Consider the following 7,226-nt stretch of genomic DNA (forward strand, 5'->3'; position numbering starts at 1 on the left):
TGATGATGGGAGGGGAGATGGGGAGGGGCGATGAAGATGAGGAGGGGGTGATGGGGAGGGATTATGTAGATAAGGAGGAGCGATATGGAGGGGTAATGATGGTAGGGGCTATGGAGATAAAGAAGGGAGTTGGGGAGGGGTTATGGAGATGAAAAGGGGGGATGGAAATGAGAAGTGATTATGGAGAAGAGGACTTTGTTTTTTCCTAATCCATCAAAAAGAAGTAGGCAGGGCTGACACCACATGCTTTGGACTACAGCGCCATAAACACACTAGGCTGATCTATAAATCTTTTATGAACTGTCGGGGATCGGTTTGCGAGGGACCATCTACAGTGCTGAGTTTGCAGTCCTGATCACTAGATTTAACAAACCTGCCCCTCTTTACCTATCTAAAGCCACAGTCATGTGACACCCCAGCCCTGAGTCCTCTCTTATATTTACTTCTAGTGGGGTCCTTCTTCGAGTGTCCGTATCATTGCCCGCGTGACATGGACACTTCCTGTTGGCTGTCCAGCGGCGAGCTTCTCTCCAGAAAAGGAGCGACGTCCTTGCAGGGGCTGGCTTTAACATGCATTCATGGGGTTTGCCTTTGCACAGGTGCGATTTAAAGGACAGGTCCACTTTAAGCTTCCTCTGCTGGGTGTGAGGAGGAGAGGAAAGGGTGTTCAACACCGACTTCCTTTCTGAGAACTCTATAGCTGCTGCATCACTGTAAGATGAAAACATGACCCTAGTAACCAACATACAACACGCCTGATTCCCCGTGTGTGCGGACAGCCAATCGGTCACATGACCAGAATGTGGAGTACGGGGGAGGGGGAGGATGTCACAATCCCTGATATCTGTTTAATGTCAGCACTTGCCTCCGGGCCTAGAAAGTAACCCGGCCGGCCGCCTGTCATTAAGTTGTATGTATAGAGAACGCGCCTGCACTGTTTACATCCGTCACATTCCCTTCTATAAACATTGGGTGCTGCAGGCAGAGGCCGGGCGCTCGCTGTCCCATAATCCTTTGCTCACGGAGGGGTCTTTTGCTTTCGCTTTTCACTCAGGGGGAGTCAGGGCCGGTCAGGGCCGAGGGCGGGTTCGGGCTGCTTTTTCCAGGAGCCTTGTAAATGCATTTCCGTGCATGAAAGAAATACGGGTGCACACACACAGACCGCCATATAAACCTGACGGGTGGTCCAATCTCTCTCCACTCTATCCCAAAAAAAGAAAGTGGTGTTGCACTTTAAGCAATACGGTTAGGTCACCTCTCTGCCCCCAGCTTCTAAATGGTGGGGAGGCGTTTGTAGTGCAAATCTGGGGTGACAACTAGGGATATAACGATGGCGAGTATTTGGCAAATGCTCCGATGCCTAGCCCGATACCCAAACCTCCGGTATCAGGAAGCCAGGCAGCGAGTCATTACACAGTTGACGAGGGAGCATGGAGCTGGCTTCCGGGCCAATCGGGAAGCGGGGCAGCATGTAATGACTCGCTGCCTAGCTTCCTGATTGGTCGGGAAGGTGGCCAGACGGTGAGTCATTACCCACCCCCCGATTGGCCAGAAAGCTGGCTTCATTCTCCCTCGTTACCTGGTGACGAGAGAGCATGGAGCTGGCTTCCCGGCCAATTAGGAAGCTGGGCGCTGTTTAATGACTCATTGCCCGGCTTCCTGATTGGCCAGCTTCTCGACCAATCAGGAAGCCGGGCAACGAGTCTTTACCCAAATGCTCCCAATGCTTATCCCGATACTTCCGGTATCGGGAAGCTGGCTCCATTCTCCTTAATCACCATGGAGCTGGCTTCCTGGCCAGCCAAGGGTGGCTAATGACAAGCCCCCTGGCTTCCTGGCCAGAAAGCCAGCTCCATGCTTCCTTATCAGCTGGTGACGGGGAAGCATGGAGACAGCTTCCCGGCTAATCAGGAAGCCAGGTGGCGAGTCTTTACACGCCGCCCGGCTAATCAGGAAGTCGGGTGGCGAGTCATTACACGCCGCCTGGCTTCCTTAATGGGACTTCCAGTAACGGTATTCGGTATCGGCGAGTACCCAAAAAGAAAATATCGGTACTCGATAGCGAAAAGCCAGTATCAGTGCATCCCTAGTGACAACGCTGCTCCTCCGTAGTGCAGCAAGTGAGCGTTGTCACCCTAGGAAGTATGTTACTGGCCGGATCACCAGGTGACAAAAGAAAAGGAATGCAGCCGACACATCTAAGGACCGATGAGCTGCAATATTTGACATTTTGGGTTTTGGGATTCCATACAATTTGATTGCTCAGCAGCTCGAGGTGAATCCCAGACTGACAAATGGGGTGATTATAAAACAATGCATTTGTGAAGAGAGGGTTAATCTTGTGCCGGGCAAATTGAGGGCGCTCTCCTCGCGCAAGGCTCGCCCTGGAAGTCTACGCCGCGTCTGGCGCATTTGCATATCACACACGTTACGGCAGAAGCGGCTTTGGGGGACAATTTGCACCTTTTTTGCTAATCTCTCCTCTGAGCAGCTTGACGTTTGTAATATTTATTTAATGGCAGCCGACGTTCTCACCTTCCCGATCAGATGAACCGGCTTCTGTAAACTGCGCAAGCAAACAGAGAGCTCGCAGGATCCGTGTGTGAGTCACAACCTCCCATGGGGGGCGGGCTGGCATTGATTGCCTTTTGGACATGCCAGTTGCCTGGCTAATAGGTTAACCCTTTCAATACGCAGAGGATTAAAGTGGACCTTAAAGGGAACATCTGGAAATGTTGATTGTGCGTGAGCAGCACCCTGAGATAGCAGCGCACTTCCTGGGCCCAGGCACTCCAGTGCTCGCAGCCTCATGCAGTGTGAGATCATCTAAAGATGGCCGTAAACTATGCAAGATAAACCACCTGCTTCCCACATCCATGCTAAACCCTGTGGTTGCAACCTTGACACTCCAGCTGTTGTGGAACTACAAGTCCCATGAGGCATTGCAAGACCGATAGCCACAGGCATGACTCCCTGAGGCCAAGGGTTAGTAGGTTTCGTAGTTTGTGCTGCTGTCAGAGTACCCGCGCCGACCTGCAGTCACTCTTCAGCCAAGAATTTTTGGACCAGCTCCTTCAACAAAAATAGAATGGTGAAGTGCCGAAGGGGTCACGCAGTGCCTGAATTTTGGATGGATTCAGTAGGACTTGGTCGAAATTCAAGCAGTGTGTGGCCAGCTTACGGCTCTGTTGTCTCTGACTGCTGGTCTCAGGAGACTTGATGTCATTACTGTGATGTGCATTGTTCTCCTTGCTGGAGAGGAAGCTGCACCTGAGGACCTGCAGTGCAAGGATCTCCCTGCTCCTGTTTCAATAATTCTTTGGGTTAGTGCTTTCTTACCCCTCTCAGTCATTGTCTCCAGTCATTGGGGTGCAGCTCTGACCTAAGAAAGCAAAGCCCTGCCTCCTAGAAGATGGCGGCCTCCACACAGATCTATGCAGAAATTTGGTGATCTCACTATTGTTCTGCTCACTGTTCTCTTTGCTTGAGGGGAAGCTGCATCTGAGGACCTGCAGTGCAAGGATCTCCCTGCTTCATCCTTTCTGTGGATCTGAGCTTTCTCCACCTCTCCTGCAGCTTCTTGATTATTAGATCAGCAGTTATCAGATCAGGGAGGCAGCTCTGACGGGAGGAGTAGTGAAGGGCTCGGGCGCGTTCGCAGCTCCACATGCCGAGCCCGCCAGGATGCTGACAGCGCGCAGCGCCAATCGCAGATACTGAGACATTTCCCGATCTCTGCAGCTGCGGACTGGGAACACGTCTCAGTACCTGTGATTGGCGCTGCACGCTGTCAGCTTCCTGGCGGGCTCGGCACGTGGAGTTGCGAACACGCCCGAGCCCATCACTAGTGAGGAGCAAACCATTCTTCTACCAAGATGGCCGCCTTTACATAGAGGCACAGTGCAGAACAGAGTCATTTAGTAAATTGTGAAATGATCAGCGGCGGGGAGACCACACGCAATAGTGGTGGCTAGTCCTTGTCCTCTGCTTGCCTATTTTGGGCCCGGCCTCCATCGTTGCAGTCCTTTTTAAAATCAGCGGGCCTTATCTGAGCAGAAGATCACACACTTTGCTTTGGATTGGGAAGTATTTTGTGAAAGTGCAGTGGCGGCGCTATGATATAGTTACAGCTTCGTGGGCTATTTTTAATCTCTTGGTACAGAGAGATGTAACCACGTGTTGGTGGTCACTTCATGTGCAGCAGACTATCAATGTACTTCAATGAGAAATCTCATTGAAAGAGAAAGGGCTGCTACTGAGGGGGGAACTAAAAGCAGATTTTCCTTTCATCCCCCTTTTGGATTCCTTTAGAAAAATCCTTAAAGTGTATGTACACCCTAAAAAAAAAATTGTTATGCAATCCTGTAGTATTAAACTATCTTATGCTTCTGCTGCTGCTGCACGCTCTTCAGTAGCAAATACCCCTCCTTTCCTGCTGCAAACTGACCACGCTAAGCGCAGAAGTAGATCCGTACTGACGCACTCAGTTTGCATCCCTGGGCTTGCTGATCGGAGCTACTGGATGCCATGCCGATGCACAGCTTGCCTATAGTTACGTAGTCAGCTTTGCTAGCCACACCCTTTGCTCATCTCTGCTTAAGGCCCCATTCACACTGAGCGGATTGCAAATCGCGCGTTTGTCATCGATATCGCGCAAATGATTGCATTGGACCGAGTGCAATCACGCGACATCCGCGGCAAAAAAGGGGCCTGCATTAGCGACAGCCCCATTGACTTGCATTGGAGAGCGATATCGTGCATATTATCCCCATTCACACCTGAGCGATTTATCGTGCATTTTATGCGAGCGATACTGCTCTCCAATGCAAGTCAATAGGGGTGTCGCGCGTCGCTACTGCAGGATCCTTTTTTGCCGCGGATGTCCAATGCACTTGGTCCAATGCAATCGTTTGCGCGATATCGCGCGGGAAACCACGTGATAGCGTGCAAAATTACAATCGCGCGATTTGCAATCTGCTCAGTGTGAATGGGGCCTTACTTGATTGACAGCGGCCTTTCCGCTGTCCTACTTGTCATTTTGCTGCCTGTCCTAACTCCTGCAGACACACCCATGGCCACGCCCTCAGCTTGATTGACAGCAACTCTCCCTGCTGTCCTACACATCACTTTGCTGCCAGTCACTCCTGCTGTACACATGACCCCTGGCTACACCTCCCCTACTTGATTGACAGCGGCTTTCTCTGCTGCCCTACAAGTCATTCCATTACCCGTCCTCCCTGCTGCAGACATCCCCTCCCCACACTTCTTGCTTGACAGCAGCTCTCCCTGCTGTCCTACGCATCATTTTGCTCCCAATCGTTCCTGCTACACACTACTTGGATTGACAGCGGCTTTGTCTGCTGTCCTACAAGTCATTCTGCTACCCGTCCTCCCTGCTGCAGACACCCCCACCCCACACTGCTTGATTGACAGCAGCTTTCCTGCACATCATTCTGCTCTCCCTGCTGCAGACTTGCCCCTTGCACTTGGAAAGGTCACATGACTGCAAAAAAACCCCAAAAACAATATGTAAACTTTTTTATTATTATTATTCCAGAAATGTTACTACAGCTATGTTTTTTATTTTCTTTTTAAGGCCTCATTCACACTGCCGCGCGTACGTGCGTATTGTACCATATGCAACCTATGCAAATAAATGGCTCCATACACACAGCCGCGTATAGAGCCGTATATTTGCGTAGCGTATATATATGCGCGAAAACAGAATGGAACAGAGATGCGTCCGGGCAGCGTATTTCTGCGTGTTTACGCGCATATACGCACGTACATGCGTACAGCACATAAAAAATTCCATTATGAGTGATGCATTCTGGGATTGCATATAGTGCACGCATATACGCTCATATATATGCGCATATACGCAATATACAATTTTGCTTGCGTTGTGTGTGAATGAGGCCTAATGGTATACTGCCCTTTTACTTTCCCTGACTTTACAAATACTTTAAGGCACCCTTCACACCGGGGGGGTGGGTATCGTGAACGTGCGTCAAATGTGCACACTTCGACGCGTGTTCACGATACATGCACAAACGCGCAATGAACTTGCCTTGCCATCACTAGGTAATGGCACTCAAATGTGGGCAAGCAGACGCGGAACGCATGTCACCAAATTTGCGACAGGTGCTTCGTTTCCGTGGTTGGTGCACATCTAGGGACCTATTGGGGATCCATGGGTAAGTGCTCCAAACGTGGGAAGCAAAGTCCCGCAAAGTGCAGGAATTCGTGCTCCTGCGACATGTGTCTCTGCTACACCCTGGTGTGAACGGTGCCTAAATGTGTTTATTAAATTCTACCTGACGCGGCCTTTGTATCGGCCTCTCCCCCTAACAGCAGGACTGGGAGTCGGAAGGGCAAGGCTCCAACACGGCTCCAATGCATTGCACAGCGCTGTCAGTGTAACAGAGATTATGCTTGTAGGAGGAGAGTGATGACCTCATTGAGTCGCTGCTCTTTTACCGTCCAATCACAGGCAGGGGCAGGTACCTGACCAAGCTGCACTTCTATAACTGCAGTGAAGAAAAGTGCGGGCTGTGCCGTCCAGCGTTGGTCTGGGAATCTCGACTGAAGAGAATGACAAATCCTTTGTTAGGTAAAGCCGATCACATGTATTTCAGTTGTGTATTCAGCTCTTAGTTTACAGCTCAACTTTAAATCTCTCCGTAGTAGGAGATTAATATCGTATTTAGTCTTTGATATTTGCCAAACAGTAGTTGGCGGATACTAAACGATTATACATCACCTTTTGTTTTGGGTGTAGCCGTCTCTTCTTGTGACTGTAAACGCTGGGAAGTGCTGCGATTTCCCGGCCCGCTCTCGCCAGTTATTTAGGGACTACTTCTGCTTTACACGCGGCATGTACCAGTTTGCAGGAGGGACGGGGTGGTGTCGGTTGGAGGGCAGCTGGTTATAGCTGGTTGGGCACCGGGCAGTACCACATTTTATTTTACCTGGAAAGGTTGTGCACTGAATGCTATCTTTAGAACAAGTTCTTTTTTGGATGTTTGGCTTGCAGCGTGTTTGTTGTCATACAGCTCTGTGTACTTTGGACGCGCTTGTGATCATCTCGTGTTGTTAGAGGGACAATGACGGCCGGGCTTGTTGATAAAGCTAAAGCAACCAAGATTTGGGCACCTAAAGAGTTCCTAAAGAAGGCATGTAAAGTCTCTCTCTCTCTCTCTCGCCCTCGCTCTCTCTCTCGCCCT

This window comes from Nanorana parkeri, unplaced genomic scaffold, assembly GCF_000935625.1.
Source record: "Nanorana parkeri isolate BGI_ZX_2015 unplaced genomic scaffold, ASM93562v1 scaffold1320, whole genome shotgun sequence".
In the NCBI taxonomy this organism is placed as follows: domain Eukaryota; kingdom Metazoa; phylum Chordata; class Amphibia; order Anura; family Dicroglossidae; genus Nanorana; species Nanorana parkeri.